Raw genomic sequence first — 18576 nt, 5'->3', positions numbered from 1 at the left:
AAAGAGAGGTCATGATAGACATTGAGCTTCTGAGCTCAATTGGGGACAGTCATGGGTGATGAATGTTTGCAACCTACTGCGAAGCCTCATACCGCAATATAAGGAACGTCAAATACTAAGAAAGGGCGGCCTATGAAAGAATTACTACTTTCAATAAGTACACTTAAACGGCTAATTGGGAATAGAAAAACTGTAAAAAGCCCTCTGAGAAAGCCCCCCTCTAACCTTTGATAGTAAGCTTTTCTGTAGTCTGCCTGTTGATGTATTTTCCGTTTGAACTGTGCACAACATGAAGAGACGGAACACTGGCGGCTTGTCACAATGCCCCCCGATGACATCACAATAGCGCTGCTGCCTAGAAAACAAGCTGCGCAGAAGAAGTTGTTCTTTGGGTGGGAGGGTGGGCTAGTGGAAGGAGGGGGCAATCTCTTTTTTTCCCGGGTGGTAGGGGGATGACAGGAGAAGGGAAGCGGGTGGTGAGAAAGGTACAGAGGGCAGGGTTTGGGGGCTGGGAAGGAAAGGGAAAAGATTAGGGTTTGGGGATGATGAAAGGGCTTTCTACGGGTAAGGATGGCAAAGGGTGGCAGTGACGGAAAGTCAGGCAACCTGTCCTGTCCGTCTTTTTGTATCGTGAATTGGAAAGACTGCAAGGGGGAGGGGAGTTGCTTGCGCCCTAAAGGAGGAGTTATTCAGATTCATTGCAGTGGGCGGCGGCTGCAAAACGCACCATTCTTCTTGTTTTGGCTCTGCAAAGCAGCCTTTTCAAGGGTTGGCTTGGGTGACAAAATGTCTTGTGTAGGCGTGGGTTTGTCTCCCTCTCGCTCTCTCTCCCCAAGATGTGTCCGGCATAGGCCAGGGTGCCACTCGAGGCCCAAACCAATTCTGGTTATCGCTTCTCGGCCTTTTGGCTAAGATCAAGTGTAGTATCTGTTCTTATCAGTTTAATATCTGATACGTCCCCTATCTGGGGACCATATATTAAATGGATTTTTAGAACAGGGAGATGGAAAAAGAGCTTGCTCTGTCCACTCCACGCATTGACCTGGTATTGCAGTACCTCCAGGAACGGTGCACCCCTTCTTAACCCAGTTTCCAAAAGCAGAACTCAATTCACCTGATTCATATTAGCCCGATTTAATGAATTGGAAGAAAGCATACGTCTTCATATGCACCTCAATTTGGCCCATTCACTTTTCACACTTCCTCCTTTTGTTTTTTATCTTTCACACTTTTGACTTTCTTTATTCATCCAAATAGCAAACTCATCACCACTCAACCTGACCAACTCGGCTATGTCCCCGTGCTGCAGTTCTCTGTCTTATCTAGATCATTTGCAATTGAATGGAATAGATCCCTTTTGGACAAAGTGGATTCACCTGCTGCTGCAGTGACCACAGGTGTGATAACATCTAGAATTGGCATCTGGTGCGATCTCTCCGCTTCCACTCCAAAGAAAGTTACCTGTTTATTCCTATCATGCATTGGTTTTTGGGGTTTTCTTTGAGTAATGATGATCTCTTTAGTAGTCTGTTGGCGCCCTCTCCTGGAGGAATAGTTTGCTTGCTCTTGGACATTCTAAAAGAGAGGTCATGATAGACATTGAGCTTCTGAGCTCAATTGGGGACAGTCATGGGTGATGAATGTTTGCAACCTACTGCGAAGCCTCATACCGCAATATAAGGAACGTCAAATACTAAGAAAGGGCGGCCTATGAAAGAATTACTACTTTCAATAAGTACACTTAAACGGCTAATTGGGAATAGAAAAACTGTAAAAAGCCCTCTGAGAAAGCCCCCCTCTAACCTTTGATAGTAAGCTTTTCTGTAGTCTGCCTGTTGATGTATTTTCCGTTTGAACTGTGCACAACATGAAGAGACGGAACACTGGCGGCTTGTCACAATGCCCCCCGATGACATCACAATAGCGCTGCTGCCTAGAAAACAAGCTGCGCAGAAGAAGTTGTTCTTTGGGTGGGAGGGTGGGCTAGTGGAAGGAGGGGGCAATCTCTTTTTTTCCCGGGTGGTAGGGGGATGACAGGAGAAGGGAAGCGGGTGGTGAGAAAGGTACAGAGGGCAGGGTTTGGGGGCTGGGAAGGAAAGGGAAAAGATTAGGGTTTGGGGATGATGAAAGGGCTTTCTACGGGTAAGGATGGCAAAGGGTGGCAGTGACGGAAAGTCAGGCAACCTGTCCTGTCCGTCTTTTTGTATCGTGAATTGGAAAGACTGCAAGGGGGAGGGGAGTTGCTTGCGCCCTAAAGGAGGAGTTATTCAGATTCATTGCAGTGGGCGGCGGCTGCAAAACGCACCATTCTTCTTGTTTTGGCTCTGCAAAGCAGCCTTTTCAAGGGTTGGCTTGGGTGACAAAATGTCTTGTGTAGGCGTGGGTTTGTCTCCCTCTCGCTCTCTCTCCCCAAGATGTGTCCGGCATAGGCCAGGGTGCCACTCGAGGCCCAAACCAATTCTGGTTATCGCTTCTCGGCCTTTTGGCTAAGATCAAGTGTAGTATCTGTTCTTATCAGTTTAATATCTGATACGTCCCCTATCTGGGGACCATATATTAAATGGATTTTTAGAACAGGGAGATGGAAAAAGAGCTTGCTCTGTCCACTCCACGCATTGACCTGGTATTGCAGTACCTCCAGGAACGGTGCACCCCTTCTTAACCCAGTTTCCAAAAGCAGAACTCAATTCACCTGATTCATATTAGCCCGATTTAATGAATTGGAAGAAAGCATACGTCTTCATATGCACCTCAATTTGGCCCATTCACTTTTCACACTTCCTCCTTTTGTTTTTTATCTTTCACACTTTTGACTTTCTTTATTCATCCAAATAGCAAACTCATCACCACTCAACCTGACCAACTCGGCTATGTCCCCGTGCTGCAGTTCTCTGTCTTATCTAGATCATTTGCAATTGAATGGAATAGATCCCTTTTGGACAAAGTGGATTCACCTGCTGCTGCAGTGACCACAGGTGTGATAACATCTAGAATTGGCATCTGGTGCGATCTCTCCGCTTCCACTCCAAAGAAAGTTACCTGTTTATTCCTATCATGCATTGGTTTTTGGGGTTTTCTTTGAGTAATGATGATCTCTTTAGTAGTCTGTTGGCGCCCTCTCCTGGAGGAATAGTTTGCTTGCTCTTGGACATTCTAAAAGAGAGGTCATGATAGACATTGAGCTTCTGAGCTCAATTGGGGACAGTCATGGGTGATGAATGTTTGCAACCTACTGCGAAGCCTCATACCGCAATATAAGGAACGTCAAATACTAAGAAAGGGCGGCCTATGAAAGAATTACTACTTTCAATAAGTACACTTAAACGGCTAATTGGGAATAGAAAAACTGTAAAAAGCCCTCTGAGAAAGCCCCCCTCTAACCTTTGATAGTAAGCTTTTCTGTAGTCTGCCTGTTGATGTATTTTCCGTTTGAACTGTGCACAACATGAAGAGACGGAACACTGGCGGCTTGTCACAATGCCCCCCGATGACATCACAATAGCGCTGCTGCCTAGAAAACAAGCTGCGCAGAAGAAGTTGTTCTTTGGGTGGGAGGGTGGGCTAGTGGAAGGAGGGGGCAATCTCTTTTTTTCCCGGGTGGTAGGGGGATGACAGGAGAAGGGAAGCGGGTGGTGAGAAAGGTACAGAGGGCAGGGTTTGGGGGCTGGGAAGGAAAGGGAAAAGATTAGGGTTTGGGGATGATGAAAGGGCTTTCTACGGGTAAGGATGGCAAAGGGTGGCAGTGACGGAAAGTCAGGCAACCTGTCCTGTCCGTCTTTTTGTATCGTGAATTGGAAAGACTGCAAGGGGGAGGGGAGTTGCTTGCGCCCTAAAGGAGGAGTTATTCAGATTCATTGCAGTGGGCGGCGGCTGCAAAACGCACCATTCTTCTTGTTTTGGCTCTGCAAAGCAGCCTTTTCAAGGGTTGGCTTGGGTGACAAAATGTCTTGTGTAGGCGTGGGTTTGTCTCCCTCTCGCTCTCTCTCCCCAAGATGTGTCCGGCATAGGCCAGGGTGCCACTCGAGGCCCAAACCAATTCTGGTTATCGCTTCTCGGCCTTTTGGCTAAGATCAAGTGTAGTATCTGTTCTTATCAGTTTAATATCTGATACGTCCCCTATCTGGGGACCATATATTAAATGGATTTTTAGAACAGGGAGATGGAAAAAGAGCTTGCTCTGTCCACTCCACGCATTGACCTGGTATTGCAGTACCTCCAGGAACGGTGCACCCCTTCTTAACCCAGTTTCCAAAAGCAGAACTCAATTCACCTGATTCATATTAGCCCGATTTAATGAATTGGAAGAAAGCATACGTCTTCATATGCACCTCAATTTGGCCCATTCACTTTTCACACTTCCTCCTTTTGTTTTTTATCTTTCACACTTTTGACTTTCTTTATTCATCCAAATAGCAAACTCATCACCACTCAACCTGACCAACTCGGCTATGTCCCCGTGCTGCAGTTCTCTGTCTTATCTAGATCATTTGCAATTGAATGGAATAGATCCCTTTTGGACAAAGTGGATTCACCTGCTGCTGCAGTGACCACAGGTGTGATAACATCTAGAATTGGCATCTGGTGCGATCTCTCCGCTTCCACTCCAAAGAAAGTTACCTGTTTATTCCTATCATGCATTGGTTTTTGGGGTTTTCTTTGAGTAATGATGATCTCTTTAGTAGTCTGTTGGCGCCCTCTCCTGGAGGAATAGTTTGCTTGCTCTTGGACATTCTAAAAGAGAGGTCATGATAGACATTGAGCTTCTGAGCTCAATTGGGGACAGTCATGGGTGATGAATGTTTGCAACCTACTGCGAAGCCTCATACCGCAATATAAGGAACGTCAAATACTAAGAAAGGGCGGCCTATGAAAGAATTACTACTTTCAATAAGTACACTTAAACGGCTAATTGGGAATAGAAAAACTGTAAAAAGCCCTCTGAGAAAGCCCCCCTCTAACCTTTGATAGTAAGCTTTTCTGTAGTCTGCCTGTTGATGTATTTTCCGTTTGAACTGTGCACAACATGAAGAGACGGAACACTGGCGGCTTGTCACAATGCCCCCCGATGACATCACAATAGCGCTGCTGCCTAGAAAACAAGCTGCGCAGAAGAAGTTGTTCTTTGGGTGGGAGGGTGGGCTAGTGGAAGGAGGGGGCAATCTCTTTTTTTCCCGGGTGGTAGGGGGATGACAGGAGAAGGGAAGCGGGTGGTGAGAAAGGTACAGAGGGCAGGGTTTGGGGGCTGGGAAGGAAAGGGAAAAGATTAGGGTTTGGGGATGATGAAAGGGCTTTCTACGGGTAAGGATGGCAAAGGGTGGCAGTGACGGAAAGTCAGGCAACCTGTCCTGTCCGTCTTTTTGTATCGTGAATTGGAAAGACTGCAAGGGGGAGGGGAGTTGCTTGCGCCCTAAAGGAGGAGTTATTCAGATTCATTGCAGTGGGCGGCGGCTGCAAAACGCACCATTCTTCTTGTTTTGGCTCTGCAAAGCAGCCTTTTCAAGGGTTGGCTTGGGTGACAAAATGTCTTGTGTAGGCGTGGGTTTGTCTCCCTCTCGCTCTCTCTCCCCAAGATGTGTCCGGCATAGGCCAGGGTGCCACTCGAGGCCCAAACCAATTCTGGTTATCGCTTCTCGGCCTTTTGGCTAAGATCAAGTGTAGTATCTGTTCTTATCAGTTTAATATCTGATACGTCCCCTATCTGGGGACCATATATTAAATGGATTTTTAGAACAGGGAGATGGAAAAAGAGCTTGCTCTGTCCACTCCACGCATTGACCTGGTATTGCAGTACCTCCAGGAACGGTGCACCCCTTCTTAACCCAGTTTCCAAAAGCAGAACTCAATTCACCTGATTCATATTAGCCCGATTTAATGAATTGGAAGAAAGCATACGTCTTCATATGCACCTCAATTTGGCCCATTCACTTTTCACACTTCCTCCTTTTGTTTTTTATCTTTCACACTTTTGACTTTCTTTATTCATCCAAATAGCAAACTCATCACCACTCAACCTGACCAACTCGGCTATGTCCCCGTGCTGCAGTTCTCTGTCTTATCTAGATCATTTGCAATTGAATGGAATAGATCCCTTTTGGACAAAGTGGATTCACCTGCTGCTGCAGTGACCACAGGTGTGATAACATCTAGAATTGGCATCTGGTGCGATCTCTCCGCTTCCACTCCAAAGAAAGTTACCTGTTTATTCCTATCATGCATTGGTTTTTGGGGTTTTCTTTGAGTAATGATGATCTCTTTAGTAGTCTGTTGGCGCCCTCTCCTGGAGGAATAGTTTGCTTGCTCTTGGACATTCTAAAAGAGAGGTCATGATAGACATTGAGCTTCTGAGCTCAATTGGGGACAGTCATGGGTGATGAATGTTTGCAACCTACTGCGAAGCCTCATACCGCAATATAAGGAACGTCAAATACTAAGAAAGGGCGGCCTATGAAAGAATTACTACTTTCAATAAGTACACTTAAACGGCTAATTGGGAATAGAAAAACTGTAAAAAGCCCTCTGAGAAAGCCCCCCTCTAACCTTTGATAGTAAGCTTTTCTGTAGTCTGCCTGTTGATGTATTTTCCGTTTGAACTGTGCACAACATGAAGAGACGGAACACTGGCGGCTTGTCACAATGCCCCCCGATGACATCACAATAGCGCTGCTGCCTAGAAAACAAGCTGCGCAGAAGAAGTTGTTCTTTGGGTGGGAGGGTGGGCTAGTGGAAGGAGGGGGCAATCTCTTTTTTTCCCGGGTGGTAGGGGGATGACAGGAGAAGGGAAGCGGGTGGTGAGAAAGGTACAGAGGGCAGGGTTTGGGGGCTGGGAAGGAAAGGGAAAAGATTAGGGTTTGGGGATGATGAAAGGGCTTTCTACGGGTAAGGATGGCAAAGGGTGGCAGTGACGGAAAGTCAGGCAACCTGTCCTGTCCGTCTTTTTGTATCGTGAATTGGAAAGACTGCAAGGGGGAGGGGAGTTGCTTGCGCCCTAAAGGAGGAGTTATTCAGATTCATTGCAGTGGGCGGCGGCTGCAAAACGCACCATTCTTCTTGTTTTGGCTCTGCAAAGCAGCCTTTTCAAGGGTTGGCTTGGGTGACAAAATGTCTTGTGTAGGCGTGGGTTTGTCTCCCTCTCGCTCTCTCTCCCCAAGATGTGTCCGGCATAGGCCAGGGTGCCACTCGAGGCCCAAACCAATTCTGGTTATCGCTTCTCGGCCTTTTGGCTAAGATCAAGTGTAGTATCTGTTCTTATCAGTTTAATATCTGATACGTCCCCTATCTGGGGACCATATATTAAATGGATTTTTAGAACAGGGAGATGGAAAAAGAGCTTGCTCTGTCCACTCCACGCATTGACCTGGTATTGCAGTACCTCCAGGAACGGTGCACCCCTTCTTAACCCAGTTTCCAAAAGCAGAACTCAATTCACCTGATTCATATTAGCCCGATTTAATGAATTGGAAGAAAGCATACGTCTTCATATGCACCTCAATTTGGCCCATTCACTTTTCACACTTCCTCCTTTTGTTTTTTATCTTTCACACTTTTGACTTTCTTTATTCATCCAAATAGCAAACTCATCACCACTCAACCTGACCAACTCGGCTATGTCCCCGTGCTGCAGTTCTCTGTCTTATCTAGATCATTTGCAATTGAATGGAATAGATCCCTTTTGGACAAAGTGGATTCACCTGCTGCTGCAGTGACCACAGGTGTGATAACATCTAGAATTGGCATCTGGTGCGATCTCTCCGCTTCCACTCCAAAGAAAGTTACCTGTTTATTCCTATCATGCATTGGTTTTTGGGGTTTTCTTTGAGTAATGATGATCTCTTTAGTAGTCTGTTGGCGCCCTCTCCTGGAGGAATAGTTTGCTTGCTCTTGGACATTCTAAAAGAGAGGTCATGATAGACATTGAGCTTCTGAGCTCAATTGGGGACAGTCATGGGTGATGAATGTTTGCAACCTACTGCGAAGCCTCATACCGCAATATAAGGAACGTCAAATACTAAGAAAGGGCGGCCTATGAAAGAATTACTACTTTCAATAAGTACACTTAAACGGCTAATTGGGAATAGAAAAACTGTAAAAAGCCCTCTGAGAAAGCCCCCCTCTAACCTTTGATAGTAAGCTTTTCTGTAGTCTGCCTGTTGATGTATTTTCCGTTTGAACTGTGCACAACATGAAGAGACGGAACACTGGCGGCTTGTCACAATGCCCCCCGATGACATCACAATAGCGCTGCTGCCTAGAAAACAAGCTGCGCAGAAGAAGTTGTTCTTTGGGTGGGAGGGTGGGCTAGTGGAAGGAGGGGGCAATCTCTTTTTTTCCCGGGTGGTAGGGGGATGACAGGAGAAGGGAAGCGGGTGGTGAGAAAGGTACAGAGGGCAGGGTTTGGGGGCTGGGAAGGAAAGGGAAAAGATTAGGGTTTGGGGATGATGAAAGGGCTTTCTACGGGTAAGGATGGCAAAGGGTGGCAGTGACGGAAAGTCAGGCAACCTGTCCTGTCCGTCTTTTTGTATCGTGAATTGGAAAGACTGCAAGGGGGAGGGGAGTTGCTTGCGCCCTAAAGGAGGAGTTATTCAGATTCATTGCAGTGGGCGGCGGCTGCAAAACGCACCATTCTTCTTGTTTTGGCTCTGCAAAGCAGCCTTTTCAAGGGTTGGCTTGGGTGACAAAATGTCTTGTGTAGGCGTGGGTTTGTCTCCCTCTCGCTCTCTCTCCCCAAGATGTGTCCGGCATAGGCCAGGGTGCCACTCGAGGCCCAAACCAATTCTGGTTATCGCTTCTCGGCCTTTTGGCTAAGATCAAGTGTAGTATCTGTTCTTATCAGTTTAATATCTGATACGTCCCCTATCTGGGGACCATATATTAAATGGATTTTTAGAACAGGGAGATGGAAAAAGAGCTTGCTCTGTCCACTCCACGCATTGACCTGGTATTGCAGTACCTCCAGGAACGGTGCACCCCTTCTTAACCCAGTTTCCAAAAGCAGAACTCAATTCACCTGATTCATATTAGCCCGATTTAATGAATTGGAAGAAAGCATACGTCTTCATATGCACCTCAATTTGGCCCATTCACTTTTCACACTTCCTCCTTTTGTTTTTTATCTTTCACACTTTTGACTTTCTTTATTCATCCAAATAGCAAACTCATCACCACTCAACCTGACCAACTCGGCTATGTCCCCGTGCTGCAGTTCTCTGTCTTATCTAGATCATTTGCAATTGAATGGAATAGATCCCTTTTGGACAAAGTGGATTCACCTGCTGCTGCAGTGACCACAGGTGTGATAACATCTAGAATTGGCATCTGGTGCGATCTCTCCGCTTCCACTCCAAAGAAAGTTACCTGTTTATTCCTATCATGCATTGGTTTTTGGGGTTTTCTTTGAGTAATGATGATCTCTTTAGTAGTCTGTTGGCGCCCTCTCCTGGAGGAATAGTTTGCTTGCTCTTGGACATTCTAAAAGAGAGGTCATGATAGACATTGAGCTTCTGAGCTCAATTGGGGACAGTCATGGGTGATGAATGTTTGCAACCTACTGCGAAGCCTCATACCGCAATATAAGGAACGTCAAATACTAAGAAAGGGCGGCCTATGAAAGAATTACTACTTTCAATAAGTACACTTAAACGGCTAATTGGGAATAGAAAAACTGTAAAAAGCCCTCTGAGAAAGCCCCCCTCTAACCTTTGATAGTAAGCTTTTCTGTAGTCTGCCTGTTGATGTATTTTCCGTTTGAACTGTGCACAACATGAAGAGACGGAACACTGGCGGCTTGTCACAATGCCCCCCGATGACATCACAATAGCGCTGCTGCCTAGAAAACAAGCTGCGCAGAAGAAGTTGTTCTTTGGGTGGGAGGGTGGGCTAGTGGAAGGAGGGGGCAATCTCTTTTTTTCCCGGGTGGTAGGGGGATGACAGGAGAAGGGAAGCGGGTGGTGAGAAAGGTACAGAGGGCAGGGTTTGGGGGCTGGGAAGGAAAGGGAAAAGATTAGGGTTTGGGGATGATGAAAGGGCTTTCTACGGGTAAGGATGGCAAAGGGTGGCAGTGACGGAAAGTCAGGCAACCTGTCCTGTCCGTCTTTTTGTATCGTGAATTGGAAAGACTGCAAGGGGGAGGGGAGTTGCTTGCGCCCTAAAGGAGGAGTTATTCAGATTCATTGCAGTGGGCGGCGGCTGCAAAACGCACCATTCTTCTTGTTTTGGCTCTGCAAAGCAGCCTTTTCAAGGGTTGGCTTGGGTGACAAAATGTCTTGTGTAGGCGTGGGTTTGTCTCCCTCTCGCTCTCTCTCCCCAAGATGTGTCCGGCATAGGCCAGGGTGCCACTCGAGGCCCAAACCAATTCTGGTTATCGCTTCTCGGCCTTTTGGCTAAGATCAAGTGTAGTATCTGTTCTTATCAGTGGCTGGGAAGGAAAGGGAAAAGATTAGGGTTTGGGGATGATGAAAGGGCTTTCTACGGGTAAGGATGGCAAAGGGTGGCAGTGACGGAAAGTCAGGCAACCTGTCCTGTCCGTCTTTTTGTATCGTGAATTGGAAAGACTGCAAGGGGGAGGGGAGTTGCTTGCGCCCTAAAGGAGGAGTTATTCAGATTCATTGCAGTGGGCGGCGGCTGCAAAACGCACCATTCTTCTTGTTTTGGCTCTGCAAAGCAGCCTTTTCAAGGGTTGGCTTGGGTGACAAAATGTCTTGTGTAGGCGTGGGTTTGTCTCCCTCTCGCTCTCTCTCCCTAAGATGTGTCCGGCATAGGCCAGGGTGCCACTCGAGGCCCAAACCAATTCTGGTTATCGCTTCTCGGCCTTTTGGCTAAGATCAAGTGTAGTATCGTTCGAAAAGGTGGTTTAAGGCTCCGGCCACCTTAGTACAATGATGCAATGCACACTGGAAGGTTGCACTTGTTAGTACTTTGGGAGGATAGTATATCCATCTAGAGGAAACCATGGCCCTACCAGGATTGAGGCTATTAGACTGAGTAAGTGTGGGGGTTATGGTGCAATGTGCCCCAGAATGGACACCCTGGAGGGAGTCTGAACTTGCTAGGTTGGGACCCTGGTAAGCCTCAGACTCTGTCGCACGCCGCGCCTTGCCTATTCATACTTTCCAAGCATATTGCCCTATCCTGGCCTTCTGGCTAAGAAGGGAAATTTTTATAATCCCGGTCGGAGGTCCGGTCAGCTTTGGGCTGAGAAACCAACACCCGGTTGGAGGTCCGGGTCAGCTTTGGCTGAGAAACCAACACCCGGTTGGAGGTCCGGTTAGCCTTGGGCTGAGAAACCAACACCCGGTTGGAGGTCCGGTCAGCCTTGGGCTGAGAAACCAACACCCGGTTGGAGGTCCGGTCAGCCTTGGGCTGAGAAACTAACACCGGTTGACGGTCCGGGCAGTCTCGGCTGCGAAACCAACGACTAGTAGCTCCCTACTCCACTTGGGTAAGATGCCTCGGTGGACGCTGGGAGCAACAACAAGGCTCAACCAGGCTTCGGCTTGGGGGAGCACCGAAGATCCCTGACCCTTGCTGTGGCCTTCTGGCTCGGAGGGACGGGGTTGATTTTTGGGGATCCTCTTCTCACGGAGGGGTCCACACGAATCCTAGCCTTTGCACTGTTTTTGGTGTGACTTCGGTCATGCATTTTTGCGGTGCTTTGGAAAGCTTCATTAAATCAAAAATCTGTTCTTATCAGTTTAATATCTGATACGTCCCCTATCTGGGGACCATATATTAAATGGATTTTTAGAACAGGGAGATGGAAAAAGAGCTTGCTCTGTCCACTCCACGCATTGACCTGGTATTGCAGTACCTCCAGGAACGGTGCACCCCTTCTTAACCCAGTTTCCAAAAGCAGAACTCAATTCACCTGATTCATATTAGCCCGATTTAATGAATTGGAAGAAAGCATACGTCTTCATATGCACCTCAATTTGGCCCATTCACTTTTCACACTTCCTCCTTTTGTTTTTTATCTTTCACACTTTTGACTTTCTTTATTCATCCAAATAGCAAACTCATCACCACTCAACCTGACCAACTCGGCTATGTCCCCGTGCTGCAGTTCTCTGTCTTATCTAGATCATTTGCAATTGAATGGAATAGATCCCTTTTGGACAAAGTGGATTCACCTGCTGCTGCAGTGACCACAGGTGTGATAACATCTAGAATTGGCATCTGGTGCGATCTCTCCGCTTCCACTCCAAAGAAAGTTACCTGTTTATTCCTATCATGCATTGGTTTTTGGGGTTTTCTTTGAGTAATGATGATCTCTTTAGTAGTCTGTTGGCGCCCTCTCCTGGAGGAATAGTTTGCTTGCTCTTGGACATTCTAAAAGAGAGGTCATGATAGACATTGAGCTTCTGAGCTCAATTGGGGACAGTCATGGGTGATGAATGTTTGCAACCTACTGCGAAGCCTCATACCGCAATATAAGGAACGTCAAATACTAAGAAAGGGCGGCCTATGAAAGAATTACTACTTTCAATAAGTACACTTAAACGGCTAATTGGGAATAGAAAAACTGTAAAAAGCCCTCTGAGAAAGCCCCCCTCTAACCTTTGATAGTAAGCTTTTCTGTAGTCTGCCTGTTGATGTATTTTCCGTTTGAACTGTGCACAACATGAAGAGACGGAACACTGGCGGCTTGTCACAATGCCCCCCGATGACATCACAATAGCGCTGCTGCCTAGAAAACAAGCTGCGCAGAAGAAGTTGTTCTTTGGGTGGGAGGGTGGGCTAGTGGAAGGAGGGGGCAATCTCTTTTTTTCCCGGGTGGTAGGGGGATGACAGGAGAAGGGAAGCGGGTGGTGAGAAAGGTACAGAGGGCAGGGTTTGGGGGCTGGGAAGGAAAGGGAAAAGATTAGGGTTTGGGGATGATGAAAGGGCTTTCTACGGGTAAGGATGGCAAAGGGTGGCAGTGACGGAAAGTCAGGCAACCTGTCCTGTCCGTCTTTTTGTATCGTGAATTGGAAAGACTGCAAGGGGGAGGGGAGTTGCTTGCGCCCTAAAGGAGGAGTTATTCAGATTCATTGCAGTGGGCGGCGGCTGCAAAACGCACCATTCTTCTTGTTTTGGCTCTGCAAAGCAGCCTTTTCAAGGGTTGGCTTGGGTGACAAAATGTCTTGTGTAGGCGTGGGTTTGTCTCCCTCTCGCTCTCTCTCCCCAAGATGTGTCCGGCATAGGCCAGGGTGCCACTCGAGGCCCAAACCAATTCTGGTTATCGCTTCTCGGCCTTTTGGCTAAGATCAAGTGTAGTATCTGTTCTTATCAGTTTAATATCTGATACGTCCCCTATCTGGGGACCATATATTAAATGGATTTTTAGAACAGGGAGATGGAAAAAGAGCTTGCTCTGTCCACTCCACGCATTGACCTGGTATTGCAGTACCTCCAGGAACGGTGCACCCCTTCTTAACCCAGTTTCCAAAAGCAGAACTCAATTCACCTGATTCATATTAGCCCGATTTAATGAATTGGAAGAAAGCATACGTCTTCATATGCACCTCAATTTGGCCCATTCACTTTTCACACTTCCTCCTTTTGTTTTTTATCTTTCACACTTTTGACTTTCTTTATTCATCCAAATAGCAAACTCATCACCACTCAACCTGACCAACTCGGCTATGTCCCCGTGCTGCAGTTCTCTGTCTTATCTAGATCATTTGCAATTGAATGGAATAGATCCCTTTTGGACAAAGTGGATTCACCTGCTGCTGCAGTGACCACAGGTGTGATAACATCTAGAATTGGCATCTGGTGCGATCTCTCCGCTTCCACTCCAAAGAAAGTTACCTGTTTATTCCTATCATGCATTGGTTTTTGGGGTTTTCTTTGAGTAATGATGATCTCTTTAGTAGTCTGTTGGCGCCCTCTCCTGGAGGAATAGTTTGCTTGCTCTTGGACATTCTAAAAGAGAGGTCATGATAGACATTGAGCTTCTGAGCTCAATTGGGGACAGTCATGGGTGATGAATGTTTGCAACCTACTGCGAAGCCTCATACCGCAATATAAGGAACGTCAAATACTAAGAAAGGGCGGCCTATGAAAGAATTACTACTTTCAATAAGTACACTTAAACGGCTAATTGGGAATAGAAAAACTGTAAAAAGCCCTCTGAGAAAGCCCCCCTCTAACCTTTGATAGTAAGCTTTTCTGTAGTCTGCCTGTTGATGTATTTTCCGTTTGAACTGTGCACAACATGAAGAGACGGAACACTGGCGGCTTGTCACAATGCCCCCCGATGACATCACAATAGCGCTGCTGCCTAGAAAACAAGCTGCGCAGAAGAAGTTGTTCTTTGGGTGGGAGGGTGGGCTAGTGGAAGGAGGGGGCAATCTCTTTTTTTCCCGGGTGGTAGGGGGATGACAGGAGAAGGGAAGCGGGTGGTGAGAAAGGTACAGAGGGCAGGGTTTGGGGGCTGGGAAGGAAAGGGAAAAGATTAGGGTTTGGGGATGATGAAAGGGCTTTCTACGGGTAAGGATGGCAAAGGGTGGCAGTGACGGAAAGTCAGGCAACCTGTCCTGTCCGTCTTTTTGTATCGTGAATTGGAAAGACTGCAAGGGGGAGGGGAGTTGCTTGCGCCCTAAAGGAGGAGTTATTCAGATTCATTGCAGTGGGCGGCGGCTGCAAAACGCACCATTCTTCTTGTTTTGGCTCTGCAAAGCAGCCTTTTCAAGGGTTGGCTTGGGTGACAAAATGTCTTGTGTAGGCGTGGGTTTGTCTCCCTCTCGCTCTCTCTCCCCAAGATGTGTCCGGCATAGGCCAGGGTGCCACTCGAGGCCCAAACCAATTCTGGTTATCGCTTCTCGGCCTTTTGGCTAAGATCAAGTGTAGTATCTGTTCTTATCAGTTTAATATCTGATACGTCCCCTATCTGGGGACCATATATTAAATGGATTTTTAGAACAGGGAGATGGAAAAAGAGCTTGCTCTGTCCACTCCACGCATTGACCTGGTATTGCAGTACCTCCAGGAACGGTGCACCCCTTCTTAACCCAGTTTCCAAAAGCAGAACTCAATTCACCTGATTCATATTAGCCCGATTTAATGAATTGGAAGAAAGCATACGTCTTCATATGCACCTCAATTTGGCCCATTCACTTTTCACACTTCCTCCTTTTGTTTTTTATCTTTCACACTTTTGACTTTCTTTATTCATCCAAATAGCAAACTCATCACCACTCAACCTGACCAACTCGGCTATGTCCCCGTGCTGCAGTTCTCTGTCTTATCTAGATCATTTGCAATTGAATGGAATAGATCCCTTTTGGACAAAGTGGATTCACCTGCTGCTGCAGTGACCACAGGTGTGATAACATCTAGAATTGGCATCTGGTGCGATCTCTCCGCTTCCACTCCAAAGAAAGTTACCTGTTTATTCCTATCATGCATTGGTTTTTGGGGTTTTCTTTGAGTAATGATGATCTCTTTAGTAGTCTGTTGGCGCCCTCTCCTGGAGGAATAGTTTGCTTGCTCTTGGACATTCTAAAAGAGAGGTCATGATAGACATTGAGCTTCTGAGCTCAATTGGGGACAGTCATGGGTGATGAATGTTTGCAACCTACTGCGAAGCCTCATACCGCAATATAAGGAACGTCAAATACTAAGAAAGGGCGGCCTATGAAAGAATTACTACTTTCAATAAGTACACTTAAACGGCTAATTGGGAATAGAAAAACTGTAAAAAGCCCTCTGAGAAAGCCCCCCTCTAACCTTTGATAGTAAGCTTTTCTGTAGTCTGCCTGTTGATGTATTTTCCGTTTGAACTGTGCACAACATGAAGAGACGGAACACTGGCGGCTTGTCACAATGCCCCCCGATGACATCACAATAGCGCTGCTGCCTAGAAAACAAGCTGCGCAGAAGAAGTTGTTCTTTGGGTGGGAGGGTGGGCTAGTGGAAGGAGGGGGCAATCTCTTTTTTTCCCGGGTGGTAGGGGGATGACAGGAGAAGGGAAGCGGGTGGTGAGAAAGGTACAGAGGGCAGGGTTTGGGGGCTGGGAAGGAAAGGGAAAAGATTAGGGTTTGGGGATGATGAAAGGGCTTTCTACGGGTAAGGATGGCAAAGGGTGGCAGTGACGGAAAGTCAGGCAACCTGTCCTGTCCGTCTTTTTGTATCGTGAATTGGAAAGACTGCAAGGGGGAGGGGAGTTGCTTGCGCCCTAAAGGAGGAGTTATTCAGATTCATTGCAGTGGGCGGCGGCTGCAAAACGCACCATTCTTCTTGTTTTGGCTCTGCAAAGCAGCCTTTTCAAGGGTTGGCTTGGGTGACAAAATGTCTTGTGTAGGCGTGGGTTTGTCTCCCTCTCGCTCTCTCTCCCCAAGATGTGTCCGGCATAGGCCAGGGTGCCACTCGAGGCCCAAACCAATTCTGGTTATCGCTTCTCGGCCTTTTGGCTAAGATCAAGTGTAGTATCTGTTCTTATCAGTTTAATATCTGATACGTCCCCTATCTGGGGACCATATATTAAATGGATTTTTAGAACAGGGAGATGGAAAAAGAGCTTGCTCTGTCCACTCCACGCATTGACCTGGTATTGCAGTACCTCCAGGAACGGTGCACCCCTTCTTAACCCAGTTTCCAAAAGCAGAACTCAATTCACCTGATTCATATTAGCCCGATTTAATGAATTGGAAGAAAGCATACGTCTTCATATGCACCTCAATTTGGCCCATTCACTTTTCACACTTCCTCCTTTTGTTTTTTATCTTTCACACTTTTGACTTTCTTTATTCATCCAAATAGCAAACTCATCACCACTCAACCTGACCAACTCGGCTATGTCCCCGTGCTGCAGTTCTCTGTCTTATCTAGATCATTTGCAATTGAATGGAATAGATCCCTTTTGGACAAAGTGGATTCACCTGCTGCTGCAGTGACCACAGGTGTGATAACATCTAGAATTGGCATCTGGTGCGATCTCTCCGCTTCCACTCCAAAGAAAGTTACCTGTTTATTCCTATCATGCATTGGTTTTTGGGGTTTTCTTTGAGTAATGATGATCTCTTTAGTAGTCTGTTGGCGCCCTCTCCTGGAGGAATAGTTTGCTTGCTCTTGGACATTCTAAAAGAGAGGTCATGATAGACATTGAGCTTCTGAGCTCAATTGGGGACAGTCATGGGTGATGAATGTTTGCAACCTACTGCGAAGCCTCATACCGCAATATAAGGAACGTCAAATACTAAGAAAGGGCGGCCTATGAAAGAATTACTACTTTCAATAAGTACACTTAAACGGCTAATTGGGAATAGAAAAACTGTAAAAAGCCCTCTGAGAAAGCCCCCCTCTAACCTTTGATAGTAAGCTTTTCTGTAGTCTGCCTGTTGATGTATTTTCCGTTTGAACTGTGCACAACATGAAGAGACGGAACACTGGCGGCTTGTCACAATGCCCCCCGATGACATCACAATAGCGCTGCTGCCTAGAAAACAAGCTGCGCAGAAGAAGTTGTTCTTTGGGTGGGAGGGTGGGCTAGTGGAAGGAGGGGGCAATCTCTTTTTTTCCCGGGTGGTAGGGGGATGACAGGAGAAGGGAAGCGGGTGGTGAGAAAGGTACAGAGGGCAGGGTTTGGGGGCTGGGAAGGAAAGGGAAAAGATTAGGGTTTGGGGATGATGAAAGGGCTTTCTACGGGTAAGGATGGCAAAGGGTGGCAGTGACGGAAAGTCAGGCAACCTGTCCTGTCCGTCTTTTTGTATCGTGAATTGGAAAGACTGCAAGGGGGAGGGGAGTTGCTTGCGCCCTAAAGGAGGAGTTATTCAGATTCATTGCAGTGGGCGGCGGCTGCAAAACGCACCATTCTTCTTGTTTTGGCTCTGCAAAGCAGCCTTTTCAAGGGTTGGCTTGGGTGACAAAATGTCTTGTGTAGGCGTGGGTTTGTCTCCCTCTCGCTCTCTCTCCCCAAGATGTGTCCGGCATAGGCCAGGGTGCCACTCGAGGCCCAAACCAATTCTGGTTATCGCTTCTCGGCCTTTTGGCTAAGATCAAGTGTAGTATCTGTTCTTATCAGTTTAATATCTGATACGTCCCCTATCTGGGGACCATATATTAAATGGATTTTTAGAACAGGGAGATGGAAAAAGAGCTTGCTCTGTCCACTCCACGCATTGACCTGGTATTGCAGTACCTCCAGGAACGGTGCACCCCTTCTTAACCCAGTTTCCAAAAGCAGAACTCAATTCACCTGATTCATATTAGCCCGATTTAATGAATTGGAAGAAAGCATACGTCTTCATATGCACCTCAATTTGGCCCATTCACTTTTCACACTTCCTCCTTTTGTTTTTTATCTTTCACACTTTTGACTTTCTTTATTCATCCAAATAGCAAACTCATCACCACTCAACCTGACCAACTCGGCTATGTCCCCGTGCTGCAGTTCTCTGTCTTATCTAGATCATTTGCAATTGAATGGAATAGATCCCTTTTGGACAAAGTGGATTCACCTGCTGCTGCAGTGACCACAGGTGTGATAACATCTAGAATTGGCATCTGGTGCGATCTCTCCGCTTCCACTCCAAAGAAAGTTACCTGTTTATTCCTATCATGCATTGGTTTTTGGGGTTTTCTTTGAGTAATGATGATCTC

General features: G+C 46.8%; 11 non-coding genes and 2 pseudogenes across 11 annotated transcripts; all 13 read left to right on the top strand.

Annotated features, from left to right (window-relative positions):
* Positions 1 to 888: 888 nt before the first annotated feature.
* On the top strand, positions 889 to 1079 carry LOC142289458 (U2 spliceosomal RNA). The gene has a single exon (XR_012749939.1). It is a non-coding gene; the product is annotated as a U2 spliceosomal RNA (small nuclear RNA).
* A 1387-nt stretch (positions 1080 to 2466) lies between these two features.
* LOC142289456 (U2 spliceosomal RNA) lies at positions 2467 to 2657 on the top strand. The gene has a single exon (XR_012749937.1). It is a non-coding gene; the product is annotated as a U2 spliceosomal RNA (small nuclear RNA).
* Positions 2658 to 4044: 1387 nt separating this feature from the next.
* Positions 4045 to 4235, top strand: LOC142289455 (U2 spliceosomal RNA). Its single transcript, XR_012749936.1, has one exon. It is a non-coding gene; the product is annotated as a U2 spliceosomal RNA (small nuclear RNA).
* A 1387-nt stretch (positions 4236 to 5622) lies between these two features.
* LOC142289454 (U2 spliceosomal RNA) lies at positions 5623 to 5813 on the top strand. Its single transcript, XR_012749935.1, has one exon. It is a non-coding gene; the product is annotated as a U2 spliceosomal RNA (small nuclear RNA).
* A 1387-nt stretch (positions 5814 to 7200) lies between these two features.
* On the top strand, positions 7201 to 7391 carry LOC142289453 (U2 spliceosomal RNA). Its single transcript, XR_012749934.1, has one exon. It is a non-coding gene; the product is annotated as a U2 spliceosomal RNA (small nuclear RNA).
* A 1387-nt stretch (positions 7392 to 8778) lies between these two features.
* LOC142289452 (U2 spliceosomal RNA) lies at positions 8779 to 8969 on the top strand. The gene has a single exon (XR_012749933.1). It is a non-coding gene; the product is annotated as a U2 spliceosomal RNA (small nuclear RNA).
* Positions 8970 to 10356: 1387 nt separating this feature from the next.
* Positions 10357 to 10463, top strand: LOC142289462 (U2 spliceosomal RNA; annotated as a pseudogene).
* Positions 10464 to 10791: 328 nt separating this feature from the next.
* On the top strand, positions 10792 to 10933 carry LOC142289463 (U2 spliceosomal RNA; annotated as a pseudogene).
* A 696-nt stretch (positions 10934 to 11629) lies between these two features.
* On the top strand, positions 11630 to 11825 carry LOC142289460 (U2 spliceosomal RNA). Its single transcript, XR_012749941.1, has one exon. It is a non-coding gene; the product is annotated as a U2 spliceosomal RNA (small nuclear RNA).
* A 1387-nt stretch (positions 11826 to 13212) lies between these two features.
* Positions 13213 to 13403, top strand: LOC142289451 (U2 spliceosomal RNA). The gene has a single exon (XR_012749932.1). It is a non-coding gene; the product is annotated as a U2 spliceosomal RNA (small nuclear RNA).
* Positions 13404 to 14790: 1387 nt separating this feature from the next.
* Positions 14791 to 14981, top strand: LOC142289450 (U2 spliceosomal RNA). The gene has a single exon (XR_012749931.1). It is a non-coding gene; the product is annotated as a U2 spliceosomal RNA (small nuclear RNA).
* A 1387-nt stretch (positions 14982 to 16368) lies between these two features.
* On the top strand, positions 16369 to 16559 carry LOC142289449 (U2 spliceosomal RNA). The gene has a single exon (XR_012749930.1). It is a non-coding gene; the product is annotated as a U2 spliceosomal RNA (small nuclear RNA).
* A 1387-nt stretch (positions 16560 to 17946) lies between these two features.
* LOC142289448 (U2 spliceosomal RNA) lies at positions 17947 to 18137 on the top strand. The gene has a single exon (XR_012749929.1). It is a non-coding gene; the product is annotated as a U2 spliceosomal RNA (small nuclear RNA).
* Positions 18138 to 18576: the final 439 nt, after the last annotated feature.

Source organism: Anomaloglossus baeobatrachus, unplaced genomic scaffold, assembly GCF_048569485.1.
Source record: "Anomaloglossus baeobatrachus isolate aAnoBae1 unplaced genomic scaffold, aAnoBae1.hap1 Scaffold_936, whole genome shotgun sequence".
Classification (NCBI taxonomy): domain Eukaryota; kingdom Metazoa; phylum Chordata; class Amphibia; order Anura; family Aromobatidae; genus Anomaloglossus; species Anomaloglossus baeobatrachus.
This window is presented reverse-complemented; position numbering and strand designations above follow the sequence as displayed.